Here is a 6,319-nt window from a genome sequence, read left to right as displayed (position 1 = left end):
AGTCTGAATCCTCTTCCTCGCCTCGCCTCATCCACATGTAAAGGAATAAAGAAAGTACAATAGTGCTTTATCCCTTAAAACACTTAATTCTCTATTTCCTGGATAAAACACTCACATTTTCAACATAAAAATGATGCCTTGTATAATATGCCCCAAAACACCACTATGTGGTGCTCACAAGCAGGTTTTCAACAGCCTGCTATAACACATTTGCCTCAGCATAGTCCTCCAGCATCATCTGATAACCCCCGCCCCTATGCGCCCCTACGCATCACCAATCACGTGACTTCCTCAAGGGAATTTGATTGGATGGCACTATCCACTAATTTATACACTCTTATGGGTGCCATTTTATAGAAGGATACTTCATATTGCTATGGATTTAGTATTACTAAATACTGCTGCCATTTTCCCTTGGTCTATAACCACCAAAGGGTAATGTGATCTGCAACATATTTTTGGTTACCCAAGTTTTGGTCACCACTCTCTTTACTAAAATTGGAGTAATTAATCTCAGCTGTCATAAATGTTAAATGACAGTCACCATTTTCTTCTAGATGCAATGCTTATCAACCCTATACATAAGCTCACGGGAGTACGGAATTGATATAATAGAATGAATAAACAAATAAATTAAATTCTTGACTATAATACAGTTTATAGCATACCAAATTAACCTTATACATGATACAACCATGATGCTAATATCCATTAATTACTATAATCCTGTAATCCACTATTACTATATACTGTATACTGCATGTAAATATATACAGTGAGGAACAGAAGTATTTGAACACCCTGCGATTTTGCAAGTTCTCCCACTTAGAAATCATGGAGGGGTCTGAAATTCACATTGTAGGTGCATTCCCACTCTGAGAGACAGAATTAAAAAAAAAAAATCAGGAAATCACATTGTATGATTTTTAAAGAATTTATTTGTCTTGCACTGCTGAACATAAGTACTTGAACACCTAAGAAACAGCAAGAATTCTGGCTCTCAAAGACCTGTTAATGTGCCTTTAAAAAGTCCACCTCTACTCCACTCATTAATCTAACTTAGCAGCACCTGTCTGAGCTCTTTAAAGACACCTGTGCACCCCCAAGTCAGACGCCAACTACTACCATGGGCAAGACCATGGGTCGTGGCTGGGTCTTCCAACATGACAACGACCTGAAGCACACAGCCAAGATAACCAAGAAGTGGCTCCGTAAGAAGCATATCAAGGTTCTGGAGTGGCCTAGCCAGTATACACAGTATATACTGTGTATATATATATATATATATATATATATATACATATACAGTATATATACATGTGTATATCCATAAATACTGTGCAAAATATTTAATGCTATGGAAACGATAAATAAAATATAAATATATAAAAAATATATTAAACATTTTTTAAAAGTAATTAACCACTTGCCGTCCACCTGCTGTTTATAAACAGCAGGACGGTGGCACTCCAGGGGCGGGTTGCCGTTCATAAACGGCACCCACCATTTCTAGCTGTGCGCGCTCCCTGGGAGCGCGCAGCACTGCGATCCGGTGCTCGCTGTGTCCTCCGGACACAGTGAAACACCGATCGTCGGACGGGGCCTCTGTACGAGGTCCCGATAATGTGATCATTGGCCAATCAGTGATCACATGCAAAGTAATAAGCAGGATGTCACTTGTGACATCATTGCTTACTACGTGTGAAATCTGTGAATGATCACAAAGGTCACATGGTACAAGGCTATTCACAACAGCCTTGTACCATGTGACAAGCTGTGACCAATCACAGCTCACTCAGTAGTTCTCAATGGCTGCAAGAATGCAGACAGAGAGAAAGAGAAATGATTGCTTTTACATCCTATATGGGTGTAAAAGCAATCACTGTAAAAAAAAAAAAAAAAAAATCATCACCCCCCACAAGTAGTACAGTATCACCATGGTGACACTGTACTGCTAGGGTGACAGTATGTGACAAAAAAAAAAAAAAAACATAAATAATATAAAAACATAAAATAAAAATGTAAAAAAATGTTTAAAAATTATAATTTTTGGTTATAAACTAATTTGGCTCATTTTTTTTACTAAAAAGATAGCGGAATACATTTTGGCCAAGATTTATGATGAAAGATTATTTATTTGAAAAAAACACGTTTTTTTCAAAATTTTTGGACTTTTTCATTTACATAGCAAAAAAAATAAAAATCCCAGCAGTAAATAAATACCACCAAAATAAAGCTTTATCTGTCTCAAAAAAATGGTAAAAAATTCATATGGAAACAGTGTTGCATGACCACGCAATTGTCATTCAAAGTGTGATAGCTCTGAAAGCTGAAAATTGCCCTGGACAGGAAGGGGGTAAAAGTGTCCGGACAGGAAGTGATTAAAGAGCAATAGATACGCTGAAAAAAACCCTACTACTTTACACACTTAATTATAATCATTGATAACACCGTTTAAATCAAATTCCTTATTTAAACCTTGTTGTATTAAAGTTTTTAATTGATATATTCACTATGACTTTCTTTGGCTTAATACTTTAATCATGTTGTTTCCTCTCCAACCTTTTGTTATATTTTTCAGTGCCTCGGAATTGGAGACTTTTGGAATCCTTATTGTGGGATAACCTTAAATGGTTAGACAAATGATGTTCTTTATACCCTCTTGTAATATTGTGTACATGCTTCTTAATCCTTTCTTGTAATGATCTTTTGCTTCTTCCCACACAAAGTGTGCTATATGAAATAAAATCTCTGATAGTGTATTCCTTTCCCGTAATTATATTCCTAAACGTGTACCTCCTTCTAATGTTATTAGGCAGTCTAGTTCAGCTATAACATCTTCCACATCCTAAAAAGCCTTTGCCTTCAAATTCTGTGGGGGAGGGTCTATGACATTTTTTACTAATATATCTCTCAGGTTTGGGGCTTTCTTGCATATAAAATGGGGTTTCTCCAATTAGAAGCCTTAAATGCTTATCTTGTCTAGGTACCTCCCAATGCTTGCTAATAATTTGTTCAACCTTTTTGTTTGCTTATTTTTCATATTGTCTCTTTACCATTCTATATAGTCCTCATCATATCCTTTCTCATAAAATCTTTCTGCTAGCTTCCTAGACTGTATTTCATAATCCTCTCCCTTGTACAGTTTATTTTTATTCTGGTAAACTGCCCTGTAGGTATATTAACCAACCATGGTTTAAAATGGCAACAACAGTATTAATGGGTATATCACCTACCTGGTGATGGAGGCCAATGGAGAGAGGGCTTCCCTTGGGGCTAAGTTCCAGACTCCCCTGAGAGTGGGACAGCGGGAGTCAGGCCCAAAGTGGCACAGGTCGCCTGTAGGAGTGCTGGTTGGTGGTCCACCCTGAAGCACAGCTGATGTACAGAGATAGGTCTGCAGACAGGTGGCGCCTGTGCGAGGTATTCAAGCCCTTCCGGGATTTAGAGATTTACCGGATAGCCGGTTCAAGCCAAGGTCGGGTACCAGGTGGGAATCAGAAAAGACGTAGTCAGATGGGATAGCCGAGGTCACACACAGAGGAGCGAGAGAGAGAGTATCCTTTAGCCAAGCGGAGGTCAGATCAGGGGTTAAGTAGAATAGACAGGTCCAATAGCAAGCCGAGTCGGTATCAGGAAGTCACAGGTCACAGGAAACAGAAACAAGGCACGAGGAGCTAGAGACCATCCAGCAACATGAGGAAGTGATGAGCCTCCTTATTAAGGCCGTCTGGCACCAAACTGAGGCTGATGTGTGCTTTTGTGGCCATGCAGGGTACTGACAGAAATGCCAGATCTTCCAGAACTTCTGCCGTGGACAGGACCCTGACAGGGTATGTAAGAATTCCTATAATATGAGACCCTTCTTTTATTAATTCTCAGTCCAGGAAGTGTATCTTTTCTCTACTTTGTTCCCAGGTTAGTCTAATATTTTTATCACTTCTATTCATGCTTGACATAAATTCCTCAAGGCTATTTTGATCTCCTTCCCAAAGGACAATGAGATCATCTATGGATCTCCTGTATAATTTTAACCGGGGGATGTTTTTTTCCAAAAACATTTTTCTCTTCCCATTTTGGCCTATATAGATTTGCAATACTGAAGCAAACCATTGCTACACCTGAGTTCTGGATATAATAATTTCCCCGGTACCAAAAACGGTTATGCTGGAGAAAAAATTTAAGACATTTAAGAATACATTTTTTGTGCTCAGAATCTAAATTCCGACCTTTATTGAGCGCCCATTTTGCTGCCTCTACTTGTCCTTCACGATTTATATTGGTATACAGGAAGGATATATCTGCTGTTAGCATAATAGTTTCTGTGTTATTCTCTGTTTCTTCCACTAAAGGCTGAATATAGCAATTAGAGTACTGGCCTATTCTAGCTGTGAGGGAATCTATTCCATTTATGATTGGGCCACCGTGGGGAGGTTTAACTATCTTTATGGATCTTGGGTACACAATATATAATTAAAATCCTACACGTGAAGGGAATTAAATATTTCTCTTCCCTCTTATTCAGTATTCCCTTTTTGGCTCCTTCCTTCACTATTTTCTCTAATTCTTTGTTATACTGTTTAGTAGGGTTGTCCCCCAATATTTGATGTGTTCTCATCCTTTAATAAGTCCTCCATTGCCTTTTTATAATGGTCTTTTGTCCATATGGACAATAGGGGCTTATTGGATAATGCTGGAGGAGTTGAATGTGTTATATCAAAAACCTGCTTGTGAGCACCACATAGCGGCGTTTTTGGGCATATTATACAAGACATAATTTTTATGTTGAAAATGTGAATGTTTCATCTGAGAAATAGAGAAATACAGTGTTTTAAGGGATAAAGCACTATTGCACTTTCTTTACTTCTTTACATGTGAATGAGGGGAGGAGAGGACTGGAGAGTGCAAGGATAAGAGGATTCAGATGGCTGTTAATATAAAGGTTCATTGAACATAGTAAAAAGGTAAGGGGACATCTGATATGTGGGGCAAGGAAGTCATGTTCCTATAATGCATGATACACAAGCGTTTGTGAGTAATGCAGTAGTCTGCATGATTTTATTATACATTTGTGGTGGAGGATAAGGCACTATGTATTTTCTCTTTATATATTGACTGAGTGAAAGAGGATTTAAAGGGACAGCAATGTGAATATTGAATGGAATGAGAGGATCCAGAAAACATTTGGAGATTACCAGGAGTTTAATGTAGCTGATAAATAAAGGTGTCCAGGTGAGGCCACATCTGGTGAAGGGGTCACAAATTGTACATTTTATTTCAGTATTTTATATAAGGCACAATGGTTTATTATAGATGTGAGTAGTATACTTATTGAGAAAATTCAGTTGATTGAAGGATAAGGCACTATGTAGTTTATATTTTCTTGCATGCACTTTGAGTGGAAGAGGACGCAGTGCAGATCCCATACACTATGCTATTTGATTGTTTGGTTTCTCAGAAGCCGAGATTAATTTGAAAAAAAGCAAGATTTGAACATACATACAAGGTCAAAGGAACCAGGTGAGAGCACATCTTGATCTGTCTGAGCACACATGAATAGATTCACAAGAGCACACAGTATTTTAAGATACATTTATTTCAATTGGTGGAACACATAAGGACTGCATAAGTGATTATGACACACACAATTTTCAGTTTGTAATGTACCGCTGCAGTATTAGTTGGTTATATTAGAAAAATCTATACTCTTTGGTCATTAGACAATACACATAGATACCCTGCACTCTCCCCTGACTGTCATAATGTGAGCATCCTATCCTTAGACCCAACCCTCTGACACTGCTTCCAGTGCCTGGATTCCATTGCCTCATCCTCCATGACTGAGAACTCATGACTGATGTTGCCTGTCTTAGTTTGGTCCCTGGCACCATTCCCTGCAACAGCTATAGTGTATATACTTATATGTGACCCATTCCATGCTGGAATCTCCTCTCACTCACTGATCATTGCCACTAGTGAGGGAGGAGACAGGGACATGATAGTTGTAGAACAATCTCTCCTTAGTAAGGAATACGTGTTTAAAACCCTAGGTTAGGGAAGGGCTGGGTGGGTAGTTGAGTGGTCTGTAAACTGTTCATTAGAATACTAAACATACTTGAGAAGAAGACTTCTTACGGCCAAAAAAGGATCCCACAAGCTATCTATTGTGTAGTGTGGACACATATAAACTATGGAGCTTTAACTGAACTCCTTCAGGACATATATATATATATATACAGACTATTGAATGGTTAATTCAATATATTTTACAATGAAATATAAAATGTTCAGACTTTTCCATTCCAGTCATACTACAGAA

The sequence above is a fragment of the Staurois parvus genome, unplaced genomic scaffold (genome assembly GCF_062004578.1).
Source record: "Staurois parvus isolate SC_StPar_1 unplaced genomic scaffold, SC_StPar_1.0 ptg000549l, whole genome shotgun sequence".
Taxonomy (NCBI): Eukaryota; Metazoa; Chordata; class Amphibia; order Anura; family Ranidae; genus Staurois; species Staurois parvus.
This window is presented reverse-complemented; position numbering follows the sequence as displayed.